Genomic DNA, 21,616 nt, shown 5'->3' with positions numbered 1-21,616 from the left:
GTATTCCCTTTGCCTGTAATATTCTGGAGTGGCTGAGTTACATTCCACAGAATGGATGAATATTTGTTAGCATGACAACTGGTTATGGAGTGTTGGCCACATGCCAAGTACAAGTCTAAACAATGATGTAGATTTATTCCTTTAATATTTATAAAAGACCTGTGATATAGGTTTATACTTCCCCCCATTTTGCAGATAAGGATGCTTTGACAGAGGAGTAAAGGCATTTAGCTAAAAGGAGTCAGTGGCGCCACCTACTCACACCCGCAGTGCAAAGCAAATCCCCTGAGTGTCCTGTTGAGGTGCAGGTCCTGATGCAGGGTGTCCCCAGGGGGGCCCCGGAGCCTGCCTTTCTGACCCACTCCCAGGAATGCCGAGGCTGCCTGGCGCTGTGGCAGACACAGAGGCACGAGGCACATAGGTCCACTTCATGGAAGACATGAGGATGGAATGTACTGGAAGTCCCCATGGTTAGCCCCTTCAAGGGGCACCTCAACTGTCTAATGGGGGCCATAGTGTTCAGCGAGCATCCCTCTCCCTCTTAACAAAGAAACATGGTCCAGGTCCAGGACTGCACTGTCCACCCACAGAGAGACTCCTCTCACAAGCACTCATCACCCTGGACTTCCCCTGGGATGATAGAAACTTGCCATGTGGAGTTTCACCCTGCGGCCCCCCACCCTTCTCACCCCTGCCTGTCCTGTCCCTGGTGTTACTCCTTGGCTCTGAACTCCCTTCCAGCAGCTGAACCACATCTACAGCGAAAACTTTGAGAAGCAAAGAGGTAAAAATCTTCATGTCTACAACTTGACTTCCAAGTCCTGAAGCAGCTGAAGAAAGTTGTTTTACCTCCAGTTCATTCTCCTCTGTCCTTGGCCCTGAACTCAGGGTGTGGACCAAGATGAGCTTAAAACAGACAAGGAGGGGCTCGATCCACCATAGTCTCATCTGTGCTGACCTTGTTCTGTCCCCACTTTCCTGGAAAACCCAATCTATTTCTTCATTTCTTTTGCAGTGGGTTCAATTAGAAGTGAAAGGTTTTTGCAAACAAAAACTCATAACGAAACACAGTCCTCACCATGGAGTCACATCTAGCAGCTTGAGCTGAAGTGGGGAGCCTCGGCGCTTCTGGTCCACCCCCATCCTGAAGATTATCCTCGGGACCTCAGTCTCAATCGAGAACCATTTGAAAAACAATTATTTTCTCATGCTGACTCCCAGGATAGCAGACTGGAACAATCTTTCACAGCCGCCTAATAGATACCTTGCTTGAAACTGCTGTTTAAGTCAAAACCACCAGTTTCTTCTCAATGAATTGGAAGGTAATGCAGTTTTAATTTTAAGTCCAATTATATCTTGAGAGATGAATGGTACAGGGCAAATCCTTGCTTAGGGGCAAACAGGAGTGATAAATCATTCACTTACACGATCAGATTGCTTGCAAGCTTCTCCGGGGAGCTCAGAAAACAGAAAAGAACAGTGCAAAGAATAGTTAACATCTGCCTCTTTCGTGAAAAATAAAATGGAAGGGAAGGTCAAAGTAGACTTTGTCTACATCAGTCAGGATATTCAATTTATGCTGTGGTTAAATAAGATCTCAGCCCTTGTAACAATGAAAGCCTGTTTTTGCTCGTACTCATGTCAGCCCAACTCAGAGAGACGCCCCACAGACAGCTCTATGCAATCCACTCTCAGAGACTCCAATCTGGTACCCACGGCGAGGCCGCCACACAGAAGGCAGGGGACATGGTGCACAGGATGTAACACCCCCATTTATTATCCATGCCGCCACCGGTCACATGGCCAAGGTGCACATCCAGATACAGGAGAAGACAACGTGAGGCCATCTGGCTGAAATGGGAACAGAAATAATCGCCCCGGATTGCCAATGGCTCTGGTGACTCCTGCCCTGCCTTTGCCTGTGCTCAAGGCATCCCAGTACGATGAAGCTGAGAGTAGAAATAACATTTCTTAACTGCTCCACTATGTGCAAATCTTGGGTAGGTACTTTGGGATTTAAACTCTCAACAGTGTTGAGGCAGATGTGTTTATCTTTGGATTCGTCCCTATACTGAGAGATGATCTCACTCACGTGGGGCTTCTGACATGCACTAAAATGGGAAATGCATCGTTAAACTTTTGAACTTAGTCACTTCGAGAGTTTTTCTCACTTGCCTTGCCTATGCTTCCTATGTGAGAGTCACGTGTTGAACTGCATGTGCTGGCTTTTCTTGGGGGCTTTCTTCGCTGGGATATGCATGCACAAGGACAAGAGCCATGTCTGCCTGTCCACCACCCTATCCCAAACATACACTCATGTCACGTGGGGGAGGCACGCTGATTTTTGGTAACTAATTGAGTGATCAGGTGGCTAAACCAATGAGTGATGAATGTGCGTACATAGAAGGATAATGGGCCTAGGAAAGAAATATTCTAACACTTTCTTGATTTGTAAAACTGGGAAGCATAGGTGCCCATTGCCTGCCATCAAAGCCCTTCCAGACAGATTCTGATTTAATCCTAGAGCATGAAAGTCATAGCTCTTCCCAGGTCTCGGCTCCTGTAATGCAGAGTCAGCAACTCCTGGCCACCACCTCTGAGCCCCTCACTCAGGATGACAGTGGTCTGCCGACTCCCCACCCCTCACACATGGGTGGCTCCTTCTCCCTGAGGGGTGTGGGCTGGCCAACACCACCAAACCAGAGCAGCCCGAGACTCCAAAGAGGACCAAGATGGTCCTGATGTCAAGGGTGGGTCCCTGGTGCTTGAATTATGGAGGGTCCATTGGAAGAAAACCACCAGTGGCTTTTTTTTTCCCCAAAGATTTATTTATTTATGCATGCAAGAGCTGAGAGAAAGAGTGGGGAGCAGGACAGGTGAATCTACTGAAATACACTGCTGAGGGGAGCAGCGGGGGAGTCAGGAGAGGTCTACAACGCCATGTGGGTCACCTCCCTGACCAGGGATTGAACTCGTGCTGCAGTGGCTGGAGATAGCTTCATAGTGCTGAGACTTAACCCCTTGTGCCACCAGGGAGTCCCCAACCACCAGTGGCTTTGTTTTCTTCCTCTGGATCCTGGTTCATTTGCTGCTCCTCCCACCCTCAACTAGCAATGAAACAAGGCCACTGCCATGCATCCCTGGGGGACTTGGAGGGCTGGGATGCAGGGACCTGCTCAGTGTGATGCACAGTTCTAAACCACCAGGAGCTGCAGAGAGAATTGCATTGAAACTGGAGTCTGGTGGGCATGGGGTATGATTTATGTAGAGTTGGAGTAACAGGCAGAGATTTTAAAATTTGATGGAAAGCTGAAGAAATTCAATAAACGTGGGTCTATGGAGGCAAGTTTTACTGTGTGTGAATGTTTTCACAAATACCTCTGAAGAGATCCTACTATTCCGGTGAGCTTAATAAAAAAGGGTTTTCCTTTTCATTCCTGCCAGCCTTCCCCTTCCACCAGCTCTCCGGCCAGAGAGAAATGTGGGCTCATTGGGGTGTCCTTCCTTAGCTACCTGCTTTTCCTTTTCGACTGTTCTAATCTCACTCCGCCCTTTCAATTTTTATTGAATGTTTTTCAAGAGGAAAAAAAAAAATGCTAGAAAGAATGTTACTAGAAAGAGAAAGTTAACCCAAATTTCTGCCAAACGCACAGCACTCAATGCTTCGCGAGTCACCTGAAGCTAAAGGTGCAGCATCCCAATGGAGCCAGGTGTCTGCCAGGAGGAGAGAGAAGTGCTGCTCCTACCAGAAGAAGCTGCTTCAGGCTGGGAGAGGCCGGCGATGTGGGGGCTTGGTCACTGTCCTGGCTTGGAGTCTGCAGTGCCTGGTTTTATATCTTGACTCAACCTCTTGCCTCAATCTCTGATCCCGCATAAGTCGCTTCATTCCTTGGAGTTGAATGTCATCCTTTGAAACACAAAGTCATTTTTCTTCCTAAGATGGCTGGAGGAGTAAGTGATAGGATTTACGTTAACTGTGGGGCCCAAAGCCTGGATGCATTAGTTCCCTAAGTTCAGAAAGCTCAGATTCCCTCCTAATTTTCAAGATTAGATGCGAGAAAGGATGCCAGAAGGAAGTGGGGAGAACAAACTCTTTGGTTCTGTCTTATTTGGGGACAAAAAGGAACCCATCAACATATAAGCAAACTGAAAACCGATCGATTGGAATCACGTATATGAACTATTTCTGTTTCATGCCTGAGTCACTGAGCCCTAGGAGGAGTACAGTTTTCCATACTTGGCCTCCTGAGACTGTCCTGGGAAAGGAGAGGGAGTCATGGGGTGAAAAGCAGAAGGAACTTGGGGAGCCTGTTCTACCCGGGATGCAGCATCGGTGGTGACTTAGCCAAGCAGGGACACAGGGGAGGAGCAGAGTCTCCTGGGAGACGGTGAGTTTCAGGTGTCAGATTGAGCTTAATTCACATTGTCCAGAGCATCTTTCTCTAGCACCTGTTCTCCAGGGTCAAGGTAGCACACGCCCCTTGTATATAAAAGGAGCTCCCCAGCCGCCCGAGATGGCCACTCCTCACTATCAGTCCTTCCATCCTGTGCTTTTTAAGATGCCCGTTTACTTGTCCTCTGGGCTGGTGACTGTGAGGTCATTTGGCCTAACCCTGAATTCACTTTCTTTATTTTTCTCCACAGTCAACCCATTGTCTTTGGTACCAGCCACAGCTTTTCTCAATGAATCATCCAATGGTCTCCTATGCCACTCACCAATAGTATCCTATGTCAGAGAAATTGCACCAGACACTTCAACAGGCAAGAAAAACTTTAATCAAGACTCTTGCAGCCGGAGAGAGAAATTAATCTCAACTCTGTCCAAACAAAAGGCAAGGGTGTGGCTTAAGTGCTGGTATGAGTTAGTAGGAAAGTAATGGAAGATTTCATGGGCATTTGGCCCTGTGTGACCTGGTCATCTGCATTTGCTAGTTGACCTTGATCAAAGTCAGGCCCCCCTCCTCCCACAGAGGGTATCTCCCCCAGGGATGATTCCATTTCAAAGGGATGGCTTCCAGGTCCTTGAGAAAGACATTACTGGACAGTAAAACTGTCTAGAAGCCGGGAGATTTACATCTCAAAAGGTAGAGAAGGAATTTACAATTGAAACTTCTCTAGCCTAATGCTCAGAGGAAAGGGAGACACAGAGCTGAGCTCCAGGCAGGAGCCTGTGTCAAGTTCAGTCAAGCCGAGGGGAGCACTGGGGAAGCCTCCACACTCCCTCACCAATGGGACCTGCCAGTCTCTGACCCCGCAAGAGGCCTGACTATTATGGAACAGAATTGAAATGACAAATCTACAAGTGGAACCCCAGGACTATAATGACTTGACTATTCCGAGTGGACTCACCGCTCCTCTGACACACAATTTGGTCGCACTTTTGATGGATCCAGTCCTGAGCCCCTGACAACCTGGCCCTCCACGCCCCGCAATAAGACTCCAATTCCCACGTGTAGGCACAGCCTCATCTTAACTCCCTAGTTGCTACCACCAATAATCAAACAAGAATAATTTTTTTTATACAAAAGTAATTAGTAGAGAAAAAGATTGTGATATTATGAGATTTCTTGGTATAAAAAATACCAAGTAGAATCTTCAGGCTTCCATTGGAGAGTAAATCGAAACTAGCCTCCCACTGTGGTTGAGAAGACACATGAAGGAAGGTTTCAATGGACAACTTGGAGGCTCGGTTTTCAATAATCCCACCTGAATGTTCATGAAGTACATTGTCGCATTGTCTCCCAGTCCTAATACTTATTGCTATATTCGCCTACACAATCTAACCACAGTTGGTGAGATCTAGATAAGGTCCTGTGCCTTCCTTGATGATCTTAACATTCTTCCCACATAAATGCCCCGAGATATGATGGCTGCCTTTCTTCCTCTAATTATTTCTCCTGGGCACAGCCTTCTTTCCCAGCAAGTCTATGCTTCTAAAGGAAGGGTCTTCATCTTCCACCTGTCAGGGACGTTTAAGCAGTGATCAGTAAGAGAAATGCAATGCCCCGTGAATGTTGCAGAAACTGAGATTTCTGAAGGCATTAATTTCTCTTTAATAGCTTCCAGATCCCTTGCCAACAAATCAAAAGAGGTTTAATTTTCCTTTATGAAGTTTTCATTGAACATCGTACAACCTACTTCTGATGTCTCTGATTACCCAGTTAATGTATTATTCAGATCCCCTCTTCGACTAGTAAAACTCACTGGAGGTTTTCCTTATTTTATTACCAATTAGCACCTGTATCAACTGGAAAAATTATATTGTTCCATTTTATCCAATAATGGTGCTCATTACACACTTTAAAAGAAAAGTTGCTTAGGAAAGGATTGAAACTCTTTAGTAAATTGGTTTTTAATTTGTTTCCTCAACAAATGTATACGTCAAACACGAGGGCTGCAATAGCAAGTAAGGCCCATTTTCCACCCGTAATGAATTTCCAATTAAGAAGAAGGAAAATTTGACTATAGTTCATTAGCCCACCCATTTTTCCCAGCAGGTTAAGAACAGCAAGGATTTAAATTAATATGGCTATTAATGCTTGGGCTGGGTAGGGATTAGGCATGATTAAGTGGTGTTATCATTAGCTACTTCTAGTTCGGTTCCTACCTATCCTTGCTCATCTTGCTATCAATAGAGTACATGGTGCTTCCCCCAAGAAAATTGTATCGATCAGTCATTTACATGCCTATAAAATTTTGGGGTACATCTTCACATCTCCATATCTCCACATGCTTCATTCACCCTCCACCGAAATTCCCATGAAGATGTCCTGTTTCCTTACCCCCATTCCGTCTGGTAAGCAGTATATCTTTCAAAGCCTAAGAATTATTTTCACTATACTTTATTAGTTTGCTTTATTTGGTTATTTATATACCACAAATAAGTAAAACCATCCAGTATCTGTATTTCATATTCTCATTTTTATTTCCTTTGCATAATTACCTCGAGATCCATTCTTTCTGTGCCCTAAGGCATGTGGTCATCTTTTTAACAGCTGAGTAATATTCCATTGAGTTGATAGTCCACCGATTCTTTTTCCACTCATCTGTCACGGACACTCAGGTTAGTTCCTTACATGTCACCTCGCCACGCCTCTCCCTGGAGGGCCGAGTCACGCCAAGTCTGCTTGGGCTTTAGCCAAATCTTCCCATTCATTCCAGGCCTGAAGAAATGGCGAGTTGTTTTGCTCACTGTGAGAACAGGAGCCTAGGTGGCCTCTGCCCCAAGGAGGCCAGCAGGCCAGCAGAGTGGCTGGGGCTGGGCCAGAGCGGGACACCACGCTGACCAGCAGATGTGGCATCAGGAGGGCAGCCTTCTCACATTTGTGCACTTTGCTTTATTGCACTTTTTACAAATGGAAGGTGTGCAGCCACCCTGCATGGGGGAAGTCTGCAGCCCTCATTTTTCCAACAAAATGTTCTCACTCTGCCATGTTTCGGTTGTTCTCACCATATTTCAGATAGTTTTATGTTATGGTGATCTGGGATCAGTGGCCTCTGATGTCATTATTGTAATTGTTCTGGGGTGCCACAGCCATGTAAGGTGACACCCAACAAATACTGTGTGTGTGTTCTGTCTGCCCCACTGACCAGCATTTCCCCTGTCCTCCTGTCTCCTCAGGCCTCCCTCATCCCTGAGACACAGCAGCGGTGGATCAGGCCAATGAACAACTTCTTCAGCCTCTGAGTGTTCAAGTGAAGGGGGTGGTGGTTGAAAGTCTCTTGCTTTAAATGAAAAGCTGGAAGTGAGGAAGGTGTTTAAAGCTGAGACAAGCTGAAAGCCAGGCCTCCTGTGCCGTGAGCCACATTGTGCAGGCAAAGGAAAGTTCTAGAAAGAAATGAAGGTGTGGTTCCAGTGAACATGGGGATGATTAGAAAGTGAAATGGTCTTATTGTTGATGTGGAAAAAGTGTTAGCGTGTTGGGTGGGAAATCAAACCAGCCAACGTTCCCTTGAGCCAAAGTCAGATTCCAAGCAAATCCCTAAGTCTCCCTAATTCTGTGATGGCTGAGAGAGATGAGGAGGCTGTGGGAGAAAAGTGTATTGGCTCATGAGGTGAAAGTGAAAAAGCGCTCTCCAGAACGTGAAGGGGCAGGTGAAGCAGCAGGTGCTGAGGTGTAAGCTGCACTGTGTCCCGAAGAACAGAAAACAGCCTCCACTGGAAGAAGATGCCCTCAAGGATGTCTGTATCGAGAGAGGAGTCAGTGCTCGACCTCAAAACTTCAAAGGACGGCCTGAGTCTCTCATTAGCAGCTGGTGCCGTTGGTGACTTTAATTTGAAACCAGTGCTCATTTACCATTCTGAGAGCCTAGGGCCCTTGCAAATTATGGGAAATGCACTCTGCCTGTGCTTTATAAATAAAAAGCAAAGCCTGGTCAGCACATCTTTTATGCCCTCTGTGGATGCTACTTCTCAGGAAAGATTGCTTTCATAATATTACTGCTCATTGACAATGTGCCTGTCACCCAGGAGCTCTGATGGGGTGGGACAAAGAAATTGGTGTTGCTGGGCCTCCCTGGTGGCGCAGGGGGTTAAAGTCTCAGTTCTATCAAGCTATCGCCAGCCCCTGAGGCATGAGTTCAATCCCTGGCCAGGGAGCTGACCCACATGGTGCAGCAGACCTCTCCTGTCTCACCTGCCACTCCCCTCAGCAGTAGATTTGAGTAGATACACCTGTTCTGCTCCCCACTCTGTCTCTGGTGAATCCTCTCACTAACCCCCCACACACATCTCTGACCTATACCCCAGCTCTTTTATGCATAAATAAATCTTTTAAAATATATATTAGTGTTGCTTTTGTGCCTGCTAATGCATCTATCCTGCAGCCTTTGATCAAGGAATAACTGATGCTCAAGTCTTATCTTTGAAGAAATACTTTGCAAGGTGATGGCAGCTACCAGAGTGATGGCTCTGAATGGTCTGGGCAAAGTCCATGGGAAATCTGGAAAGGACTTAGCATTCTAGATGCCTTTAAAACATTCACGACCCACAGGAGGAGGTCAACGCATCAACATTAACAGGAGTTTGGGAGAAGTGTATTCCTACCTTCATGGACCACTTTGAGAGCTTCAAGACTTCCAGGGAAGAAGCAGTGTACAGGGAAGCAGCGAGAGACCTGGCATTAGTCGTGGCATCTGAAGAAGAGCCTGAACTGCAATCTCAAGATAAAACTTTAACGGATGGTCTACTGCTTCTTACGGAAGAAAGAGAGAGCAGTTTCTGGAGATGAAAACTTCTCCTGGAAGAGATGCACTGAATGTTATTGAAATAACAGCAAAGGATTTAGAATATTACATATATTTAGCTGATAAAGCAGAGGGAGGCTTTGTTCCAATTTTGAAAGGAGTTTTACTCTGCATAAAATGCTTTTAAATAGCAGTGCATGCTACAGAGAGATGTTTCATGGAAGGGGGGAGTCCATCGATGAGGCAAGCTTCACTGTTGTGTATTTTAAGGAATTGCCACAGTCACCCACCTTTAGCAAACACCCCCCTGAACAGTCAGCAGTGATCGGCGTGAGGGCCAGGCCCCCGCCAGCAGAGGTGACCATGCATGGAAGGTTGAGAAGATGCTAGCACTTTTTAGCAATAAAATATTTTTGCTTAGCATATGCACGTTCTTCCCTAGGCATAAGGCTGTTGCAGACCTGAGGGGCTACAGCGTAGGGTAACATCACTTCTCTCTGCAGTGGGAAGCAAAAACATTAGCAGAACTCACTTCACTGCGACATTCGCTTTATGGTGGTTGGAGCTGAAACCACGATAGCTCCGAGGTGTGTCTTCCAATGATTTCTGTTTCTGTTATTGAGTTTGGTCTATTGTGTTGGAGAACAGCTTTGTGGCATCGTCTCACTGATACTCTACCTCCGCCACGTTTCAGAGGGTGTTATGACAACAGGATGGGAATGAAAGAACTGCCCTCTCTTGGGGGGGGGGGGCCTTTCCTCCGGGCAGGCTTCTGGGGAGGCAGGATGAGTGCCTGGGGCTTGGTTTTGGAGTTCCGGGAGATTGGCCTGTCTCTCTAAATCTAATTCTTGTGACCTCATAATTGGGCTTGATCTGGATGGAAGAAGAAGGCAAAGGCCGAGAGTAAGAGGAGAAGGACAGGGCACTGTCTGGAGACGACAGCAGGGGTGCGGGCAGCTGCCGAGCACCGGAGAGTGACTGGAGATGGACCAGGGCTGCCCGTCACCTGCGTCCTCGCTGCCGCCTCCCGCCTTCCCTTCCCACACGTGCCTTCTTCAGTCTGTCTTATCGGCCACTGACATGATCGAATGAACAAGACCAGAACAGAAAAGCACCCAATTTCCAGACGCGTCCACACCGTGGCCATCTGGTTGTCTTGGGAGCAAGAAGCCGTCCTTGACTCTGGTCTCCTGGGAAACACCAGCAGCGCGGGCGGCCTCCTCGGTGAGGGACCCGCGTGGAGCGGCCCTGCGGCCAGGGCAGAGTCGCCCGGTCGCACCCTCCGCTGAAGGGGTGGCAGAAGAAGACACAGCTGAAGGGGTGGCAGAAGAAGACACGGCGTCTGACGGACTTTGCTTATTGAAGACTCTGTCCCGCGCGAGCTCAGGGAAAGGAGGAACGTGCAGAGCGCTGAGTCCAGAGGGCATGGCGTGTCCAGCGAGGGAGTGCACCCCAATAATGTGAGTGCACCCCAATAATGTGATGAAAGCCACACGCATTTCATCAGTGCATGTTGGCACAATTCTAAAATGGTCCGAGCTGCCGCCCTCGGCGCTGGCTGGCGCCCGTCTGCGCGGACCTGATGCCAGAGCTGCTCGTCCCACGGCGCTGAGTCCAGTGATGCCAAGAAATGGATTTCCTGGAGCCCTTCGCTTTTCTTGGCTCCAGCTGCTAATTCCATTTTTCAATAGGCACCTTGAAAAGGTCCCCTAGATGTCTGTGCTTCTGACCTTGTAAAGAACATCCATCACCAGAAACCCGGGGGGACGGCTCCCTGCTTGGTTGTGCCTCCCCGGGCAGGCCAGGCTGCGGCCGGCCCGGCTGACGGGGACCGCGCCGTCCACTCTGTTTTGCTTCTGACCTTTTCCGTGTGTTTGCTTGTCCACACATCCATCAGCTCCGCCTGGCAGTGCGCGGGCCAGGGCCGGTGAGGTCTCCGGCCTGCAAGGAGAGCCGCGTTGCCCTCGGAGGCCGGCGAGCTCTGCTGCTCTCTCGCCCGGGCCCAGGGCCATGACAGCCGGCAAGACCAAGCGTGGCCCTGCAAGTTCTTGCCAGGCTCTGGCGTCGGCCGCCAGCTCGCTGGCTCAGCCCTGACGGGGAAGCCCATGGCAGATGCGGGGCTGTGTGGAGTTTTCTTGCCCCAGCACAGGTGGGCGCTGGGCTCCCCGACGGGGCTCCACGCCGACCCGCCCTGCCCCTCCTGCGGAGCTGGGGCTGTGTGTCTCCGTCACCTCTGGCGGAGGGGACGCAGCAGGTGTGTGCTGAGCATGGAAGCAAAGGAGGCTATTCCCAGTTTCACCATCAGGGAAGGGGCGACGTGATGCTGAGTCCTGGAGAGAAGCCAGGTGGTCGAGGGGAGCGGCCCCGCGTGGGGGGGATGGGACGGAGTGGAGTAGAAGTGGCCCCTCAAGGAAGGCCGTGGGGGAAGCAGCCGAGCCTTGGTTCGGGTCTGGGGTGGCCCCTGGGACCCCTGAGCGTGGCTTCCGCTGGGACTCTGGGGCCCGATGCCGCTGCGGCTGGCAGCAGGTGCTGCAGGGCAGGGCCTCCCCCGAGGTCCACCCGCCCCGCTGCCCCAGGGGTCTAGCCCTGGAGTCGAGTGCAGGAAGCCCTGTCTTTAGTGCTGCATTTATTAGAGGTCCACAGTCTTACTTTTCCCATGTACCTCGATGAGTCAGACTCCAGCGAAGTGGAAGCGCCTGCATCACTGGACCCCCAAGAGAGCACCCCCCTTCCTCTCGTGCCACTGTGGACACTAAATGGACCCCCGGGAGCTCATCCTGAGACCCGGCAGCGATGCATGAAGGCCGGTTGCTGCTCCTGTGTGCTCGCACTTTTGGTCTCAAATTCGTCTGTCCTCGCCTCCAGGTGGGCAGATCCGGGAAACACAGCGGGAGTCACTCGCCTGACTTGCCCTGCAGGGAGGGAGGAGCTGTTCAGAGGGCACAGGCATCCTCTGGGAGGGGACGCTGGCCCTGACCGCGGACAGGCCGGCACTTCACCTGCGTGCTTCGGTTTGACTCCCGCCTGGACTCAGGGCCAAGACCCCGCCACACCCCGAGGGCCTGGCCGAGGCCCTGACTGAGAAGGCCCGTCACCAGGCTCCCCGGGTACAATTAATTTCTGCAGAGGAAGCAGCCCGAGGGAGTCACCACAACTCGCTGTGCTGGGGGCTCAGCCCCGAGCCTCTGGCTGACACCCCTGGCCTCTCTTCCCTTCGCGTCCACTCCCGGGGGAGGCTCCCTTCCTGCTTTTTGCTTATTTTTAGGACTAAAAAATATCTTTTGTCAGGACACTGCACGCTGGTTTAACAAATGGCTTGTTTCACTGGGCATCTTGGTTGCAGGCTACAGAAACCATGTCCGGCTGATTAAAGTAGAAAAGCAATTTTGTAGACGAATTTGTGGGAGCCGCCATAATTGTGGGAGTCTGCAACCCGGCTTCTGCGCCAGCAGGAACCAGCGAGACGCGGCCTCCTGGGGTGCTGACAGGGACCCCTGCCACACCGCTGCAGACCTCGTCAGTGCCAGACACCCCACTGGACCCGCCCCCCCATGTTGCCCAGTGGGGGCTGAGTCACCCCTTAGTCCTTGTGCCCTCGGTCCAAATTCTTGAGCCTGTGCTCAGGCTTGAGGGGGTTGGGGGTGCATCTTCCCCATCCAGAGTGAGGGTCACAGTGAATCCCTACTAAGGTTTAATGTTGGGGACCCCACCCCAAATTTAAATACCCATGTTGACCCACCAGAGACAAAAGCAGACGCCCTCTCCCCACCCGGTGAAGGTTAAGGCCACAGTGGTCTGTTTGGTGCAATTTGGGGTCACAATCCCTAAACTGCTGCCCCGTGCGAATCCCTGTCCCCCGCGCTTTCCTCCAGGCCCTGCTGCTTTCTCTCCCTTCTTGTGTTTTGGACGCTGTGATACCAGCACGTCATCAGCCCAGCTAAGCCCCTTGCTCCGTGAAGGGGCATCGTGGGAGAAACGCCAAGATCATGCAGCAGCAAACAGACCAAAGGGCCAGAGTGGGAACTGGCCCCTGGATGCCAGGCCTGACGCTGCCAAGGCTTGTTCCAGGGAGCAAGTCCTGGCAGAGACCCGGCAGCCCACCGTCCTGCTGTGCCCTAGAGGACCACACCGCTCAGCGAGACCCTGAGCCCCAGCCCAAGACCTTATCTGTGGTCTAAGATGAGCTGGCCCCAGCTTAGGGGCGCCAGCAGCCCAGGACCTTATCTGTGACCTTATCAGCCACAGAGTGGACCAAACCCAGGTCAAAACTCTTCACACGCGGGCATTACATGGGCTGCCAAGGGCTGCTCAACCACCCTACTGCACCTCACCCCACCACCTGCAGATCTACCTCCTCCTGTGCCTGGGCCATCCCCACCCCCTTGCACGCATTTTGTGGCCAGTGCAACCTTACAAAATGCAAAGCTAGAAAGAGAAGAAGAGACAGAGACAACGAGGAAAACTCTTGTTCTGTTTCTCTGGAAAATCTTGACGGATGGAGTTAAATTGTTAGGGGGAAAAGGCTGTCCCAAAGCTAATACCATACAGGCTTTGTGGACTCCACCCCCACCCCAGGCCAAAGCCAAAGACACTGGGAACTCCAAATCCCATCCCCACCCAAGGGAAGGTGGCTGGGACCTGAGGGTGGGGTTCAGCAGCCAGGTGGATATAAAAGGCAGACACGTGGGCTTTGGGGATCCCCATTTTTGGCTCTCCGCCAGCTCGCAGCGTCCGGCCAGCTCTGAGAGTGCCTTTGGGTTTCCAGGTCGGCGGATCGGGTAGGACGCATGAAAGACTTTATTTCCCTATTTTCTCCCTGAGTTGTACATTTTCCTTATTTCTTTTTCTCTTGTAAATAAACCTTTTATTAACCTTTTGTGTGTGTCTGTAGTGGAGTATTCATAAGTCCCTTTAAAGCGCGCGGGTGAGGACCCACAGCCAGGAACCCGTTTAATATCGGGGTTGCTCTATAACAAAATCTATCAATCTCTATCATCTGTCCATCTGTCTGTCTGTCTGCCTATGTCCATCTCTCCTTTGATTCCTATCATATCTCTACATACATTTACAGTTGTATAAGCAGCTCTATTAATAAGTGGGTTAACGCACATACGTGTCTATAGATGCATATTTACACATAATGATATTGACATAAACGCACATTTTGACCATCTCTCTCTCGGCCTCCCCCCTCATCCACGGCCGTAGCTCTATTCCTTCAGGGCACAAGGCACTTTAGCAACTCATATCTCATTTTCATCAGAAACTCATTCAATAAAAAGAGCATATTGCATGCGATGTTTTGAAATATTTCTATCATGGTGTGATTTTTTTATTTTGCCAAAAATAATAAAAATTGTGTCAGCTATATAAAGTCTCAGACCGCCACACTTTTACTTTTAAAATACACATTCTATAAAATGAACCTGCTTGCATTCAAGTAGCCCACATCCTTCGCCTTCCTTCTGGAAGCAGCCAGCTCTCCTGGCCCTTTTCGGGCCTCACAGACACCCCCTTCCCCTTCAAGTGGCCCTTCTCCCAGGATCCTCCACACAGTGAGCAGCTACATTGTTCCAGTTTCTGCCCCTGGGCTACGTGGCCCCCGTGGCTCCCCCCATGGGCCCTGGCACTCCACCCTGGGAGTGATCCCTTTTGATCTGACTTAGTCTTAGATCCAGCTTGGTGGGAAATGAATCTCTTCTCAGCTGTTAAAACTTTTCTGCTCCCCTCAGGCACAACGGGAGCTGCCCCAGCCCACAGGGCATGACCCTGGTGTTGTCGGAACCAAATCACACTGCAAGGGTCCCTGTATGTCCCTGCCAGTCACCCACAGCTACACGGGGCACCAGGGCCTTATCACCTCCATATGTCAGTCTGTCCTCTAGGAAGGGACTTGACAGAAAGTTGATGCTGGACTCTGCTGTTAGGGAGGATTTTTAAAAATTTTAATTTTCTAGTTCAGAACTGTGGGTCTGCGGACTTAAGCGGCCTATCCCGCCACCACTTTTGTTACCTGCGGTTCTGCATTTCTATGCAAGGTCAGAACTGCCCGTCAATCAATCATAGGAGCCAAACCTTACAAGGTACCTTTCAAATCAATTGAGAGCAGGACACCTGATCACTCCGGGAAGCTGATCACTGGAGAGTTGTTGATAAGATTGGAACCATGGCCGGGGGTCTGGGTCTGGTTTCAGTGATCTGGTCAGCAGACTCATGTCCCCCTGAAGCCCTATGACATAAGCACCTCTTCAGATTCACCCGGCCTGTACCCCCGCTCTTGTATGCATAAATAAATAAGATAAATCTTTAAAAAGATTTCTTCTCCTGCCCGGCGTCACTGATGCTGGATGATTATTCTATCAATTAAAAGGCCAGGATTTTGCTCATTCAGCAGCATCCTGCACTGTGCAGCCTGTTCCACGACTCTGGTTTATCAGGGAGGTGTTGCCGATGCAACACAAAACCTCTACCACACTTTTCTCATCCCACTGCGTGTTCAGGTAGCGTCAGCCGAGAGCCCCAGGGTCCTTTTCAGCTTTTCATTATGTAGTTCCTGTGGCTCTGACTGTGGGCACTTAGACCACCTTCCCCGGAGGCCTGGCTTCTGTTGGGCGGCCCCCCAGGCTGTCACCCCTATTTGTCACAACACAGTCAACAGCTGTGCGGAGAGGCCGCGCTGCTGAATTTCAGCGCCTATCTGTGATCTTCTCCGTGGACAACCTCACCCCCGAGGGGCAGGGGCACTGAAGCCCCCCGACTCCCCCAATCCCTCAGGTCCTTCGAGGTCTCACATTGTCTTCAATGCAGAGTTCAATTTTCCACATTAGCAGTGGTTTCTCTGCCAGACCCCCATAATTGTGTGTGTTTGTGTTCCTATGTGTCTCTTCCATTAAGCGGGGCAGAAATGTCAAAAAACGTGCTACATTAGTCAATTTTTATTGAATATCCAAGAGTCTGTTCCACGGCAAGGATTTTTCCAGCTGTCAGTGCTATCATCATAATCCTATGGGCGAGGTCTCTGTTTCAACCGGGCCACTTGACATTCTGCACGTGACTGACTCTTTACCGCCACATTACAGAAGCTGACTCAGGCTCTGTGGACTCCACCCAGCAGCTTCCCGTCCACCAGGCTCTTGGAAGGACAGGGAGCAGGACTGCCAAGAAGAGCTGCGTCCCCGGCATTGGCAGGGAGAGTTTATTCTTAGCGATGTGTTAGGAACTGTGTTTGACTTTGTCTCTGTTTACAATCTTAAAATTTAGTGAGGTGATTTTCAAGTGAGCCAGGGGCTCCTGGGGGATACATTTCATCAACCGTTGGTTCTTCTACACATCTCCTTGGGGCTCATTGAACTTGTTCCTCTTAGGTTTGTTGATGCCATTTCAGAGAAACTGCCCTTAGGACGTCTAGAACTTCAGTTCTCAGAGACACCCAAGAACAAAGGTCAGCCTTGGGCAAGAAGGCGTATGTGATTCAAGAAGCAGAAGTGGGGCGCTTGGTCACATGTTGACCATTCCTTCCCAGGCCCACAGCTGGGGCCAGGAGCCTTCTCCGTGCCTAGCTGCTCCTTCTGTTCCATGCAAGGTCCCTGTGCCAGACAACTAGAGCTCAAGTCCCCTCACCAAACTTACCAGGGAACACATCTCAAACCAATGACTTTATCTCCCTGCACCTCAGCGCCTCCTTTCTCAAACAACATAACAACCATAGTGTCTACTGCAGAGAACTCTGGGAAAAGTCAAAGGTGGTTTAAATAATACCTCCTAGCATGAGCAAAGCACTGATGTTATAAAAGGGTAATATGAATAAGCAACCCTAAGGGCTTCCTTGGTGGTGCAGGGGTTAAGTCTCAGCACTATGAAGCTATCAGCAGCCATTGCAGCATGAGTTCAATCCCCACCCAGGAAGATACCCACATGGCACAGCAGACCTCTCCTATCTCCCCGCTGCTCCCCTCAGCAGTGTATTTCAGTAGATCTGCCTGTTCTGCTCCCCACTCTGTCTCTGCTGAAAACTGCCATCCCCCGTACCTCCGGCCTATACCCCAGCTCTTGTATGCATAAATGAATAAAATAAATATTTAAAAAATAATATTATTATATTAATGTGTTGAGCACTTTTTAATCCTCATTGAGTTGATAAATTTGAGATTAGGAAGTAAACCAGAGAAGTTTATTTCTAGTGATCAGAAATGATATACTTTTGGGGGTAGTTGGCCCCAAGTAATGACCCAGGCGTAGTGGAGATACATTCTAGAGGTGAGAGAAAGGATTTGGTGGCACATGAACCTGCAAAAGCAAACTCTGACCGAAGTGTGTGGAGGGCGTGAGTCTTGGGCTCTATAGCTAGTAAGATACTGTTTTTGTTTTATTTGTAAATATAACAGAATTTGAGTTTTTGTTTATTTTGATGATATTGTTTAACTGTTCATTATCTCCTCCTCCCATAAATATTTATCTAACACCCACAAAATACCAGGCTTTGTGCTAGGTTTGTGATATTCACAAATCACTTACAGTGATTTAGCTGATATTCAGGGCAGCAGATAAATAGATGGTGATAAGCGCTATGAAAGAACCAAGGAGTTTCCACATACCTGGTACAGGGGCAAGACCCAGGACTCCATACAGCACTCGGGATCAGTGCTGGCGAGGGCACTCTGGAAACTCAGGGGAGCCCGCAGGGGAGGCACGTGGTGAGAATCCACGTTCGAGTGAACAATGGGTTCCTGCTGTGGTTTAAATTTTACTTTGTCACTTCCCAAACATCACTCCTCGGGCCTTTCATCTCTCAGAAATTGAGTGTTTATATGCAAAAGGCGCTGTCCCTGCTGATGCACAGAGCAGAGTGGTTCAGTGCAGGGCCGTGTCCTAGTCTAATCAGCTTCTCTAGCAAGACTCTTGCAGACTGGAGTGGCTTAACCAAGAGAATTTACTTCTCCTAGTGCTGGAGGCTGGAGGGTCCAAGATTGAGGTGCTGGTGGCTTCAGTTCCTGGAAAAGGTCCATCCACTGGCTTGTCTGTGAATGTCTTCTCCCTGTTTCATCTGTGACAAGGAAGAGCTCCCGTGCCCTCCTCTTTTTAGAAGGGCACTAACCCCATCATAGGTGCCCCACCCTCAAAATCTCATCTAAAACTCAAAACTCATTACCTAATCAAGTTGTCCATTTCCACTGCACTGGGGATTACATCTTGACTCGGCGGGAACACAGCCCTGTCGCCATAGCAGCTGGGCACCAGTGAGGTCTCATTTTAAAATATTAGTCACCTTGCATCAGTCCTCTGCTCAGAAATCTTTTGTGACTCCTCATTTTAGTCAGAGTAAATGCCAGAGTCGAGCCCTCAACATATCATGCAGGGCTTTCTCCCTGGCCTCAGTGGCCTCCGTGTGGATTCTCACAACGCAGACGGTGGCCCTGAGTCTTCCCTTCCCTCTCCTTCTCTGATGCCCAGACTCCTTCAAGTGTGCGCTCAAGCCCATTCAGGGAAATACCATTCTCTTTACTATGGTCAGCTGCTGCCCATGCCACCCTTTGAGACTTCCTGCTGTTGTGTATATATTTTCATAGCACCCACAAGCATGAAATGTACACACGTATTAATCTTATTGACAGTGGACTGTCTACCTCTCCTGCAGGAATATGAGTCCTAAAGGGAAAGAATCTGTCTATTTGACTCAGTAATACATCCCAACCTTTTAGAAGAATACCTGGCACAAAGGTGGTCAGGTACTGGCGCAGCAGGTGGTCTGCTGAGAGACGCCATGAGCAATGAACGCATGGATGGCAAGTTCCATTTAAGTCACTGCCATTGAGAGATGATTAATATGTCAGGTCCTCAATCAGGCAATATTGGAAGGAGACCTATGAAAGTACAGGTGCTTCCCAGGGATCTGGACAAGATATTACAAACAAGCAATTTACCATGATTTTGGAAAGTAAGTTTCCCTGGGATCCCTTTTTTCTTGAGCCTTTTCATCTACAACAACAGTTTAAATTCTAAATACAAACTATATATTAAAAACGATCAATTCCATTTAACGTATTGAACGAGGCTTAAGGTAAGATGAAGTGTAGTTGAGTAATTAGCGGATTAATGGAGGAGGAGAATAGAGTGGAAAGAGTCCCTTTAGGCCCTGGATGACTTTGCCATTTCATCAGGATTTAATTGGTCCTGGAGATTTCTGTATGGAGGTGGGTCCCAAGCATTGTGGGAGCTTCCACGTCACTTTCCATCTTGATTTCCCATGGTGTTGAGAGTGTCTGTGCAGGGGGGAGAGGACAGTTGAGCCAGGAGAGGTTTCTACAACTGGAACAGGAGTGGGGACCCCACTCAAGGGGAGAGACCACACTCTACGGGATGGCCACATTTTGTCTCTAATACCAGCAGAGGAATGGCTTGCTCAGAATTGGAAGGAAGTGGAATGCAGGAGGCCACGCCTTGGGATTGAAGAAAGGAGCAGTCAGGCACAGGCTGGAGCATGGCTCTTCCAGAGGAGGAAACCAGCTTCAAATACGAACTCAATGCACTGCCGGTATGAGCACGGCATATTATTCAATCTCACTGAGCTTCAGTTTCCCAGCTCCATAAAGATTCACTTTCAGATGGTGTTGCCAGGCTTACTGGACAGCGAAGGGGCAGCACATGTGGCTCATACAAGGACAAGTGTCAGGGTTTACTCTCCTCCCTTGTCAGTATAATGAGAGCATTGGCATCTCTCTCCTTTTGAGAAGTATTTATCATACCACTATGCTTTCTAGAACATGTTATTTCCATTATTTCATAAAATACTCATCATTTAGGGGAGGTGAGGATTGCCCCTATTTTCCAGACTATGACACTGAGTATGAAGAGGGCCAGGGGTCTGTCCAGGGATATCAGGCTGCAGCTATCTTGGTAGAACAAGTTTTTTGGCCACTCACATTATACGACAGTTTCATTAATGGTGGTTATTATCCTGAAATGAATATATTCAGCTCTTACCCTCTAAAATCATAATTGACCCAGAGAACTGTGGAAACCACCAGATTCCCTTGGATTTACCATTTAGAGTTGGAACTGATGGGTAGAAGGAATGTCAGGAGATGGACTAGTTGGGAGGATCACCTCAAATACTCACATCCTGGTCTCCAGGGAAACAAGATGACTGGCACATATTACAGACAAAACTGCTCCTGGTCATGGCCAAGGGAAATCTTAGAGATAAAACCAAAGGATTATGAAGATTGGCCTTTCATACATTCAGAGCCTTCTGAGACAGAAATTTCTCAATTTGTGCTTCAAACTGTACCCTGGGTTCTGGTGTTAAGATGCCCGATGTAAGCCCCCCCAAGATGTGTGTCTGTGTGGCCTTGAGAGGGCACTCGACCTCTGTGAACCTAGCTTCTTCATTCCTTCATAAACCAGATATAACACCAATTATGGAAAGAAATAATATTTAAGATACATATGAAAATATAACATATCTTTAGCATGTTGTCCACGGATAGTAAGAGCTCAGTTCAAACGAGCTATTATTTGTGTGTGTATATGTGTATATATACACATATATGCAGATATCTATATGCTAAGATGTAATCTCAGTAAAATTTTCTGTTCTGTGAATCAGCAATTACCATTTTCCAATAGTAAACAACAACAACAAAAACCAGGAATAGAAGAAAGTCCTCTAAAATGAGAGAAGTCTGATCCTGTAAGGCAGGGCCAAGAGCTATTGCTTCCCCTACAAGTGATGTGGAAAAACTTTTAATGCAAAATGGAATTTTAAGATTGACAGAATTAAAATAGAAAACCTGATAAACTCAACTGAATTGAACTGACTTTCCCTACCTGAATATGCCTTTGTTAATTGGTCACTCATCTTTGTGATGACCTCATCCAGCAATTGGTTTGAAGGAACACTAGATGACTTTGTAAAGTTTACAGCCTGAATTTTCCAATAGGAAATGTATCCTTTCTTGATAGGCTTGGGGCAGTAGAGAGGTTTTCGAAAGCAATTTGGCAAAGTCAACATTATCCAAAATATTAGTTTCTCAAGACAATTATTTTCAATAGTAAACAAGTGAATTTTCTCACAGCAAGCTTAGGAAGTATATTTGGTGAGCTTATAATTTTTATGAAAGATCAATATAGAAAATGATCCATAGGAAAAGGTTGTGACAATCATCATTTCTGAGAGTTCTTTGTAAAACATATTTTATTTTTTAACATTTTTTATTTCATTTCATGCCATTTTATTTCATTTCATTTCCATGCCATTTACGACCAGAAAAAAAAAAATGGCATTTTAAAATAAGCCATCTCAAGAGGATGCAAAAGAAGATGGCATGTGTTTTTCTCCTCACAAAGTGGAAGGTAACCTAGATTTCACTGTGTAATCTGACTTTCCAGTCCGAATCACGGTGGTAGCAAAGTCTCCATGTCCCTGTCTGAC

This window comes from Talpa occidentalis, unplaced genomic scaffold (genome assembly GCF_014898055.3).
Source record: "Talpa occidentalis isolate TD23 unplaced genomic scaffold, MPIMG_talOcc4v2.1, whole genome shotgun sequence".
Lineage (NCBI taxonomy): Eukaryota > Metazoa > Chordata > Mammalia > Eulipotyphla > Talpidae > Talpa > Talpa occidentalis.
This window is presented reverse-complemented; position numbering follows the sequence as displayed.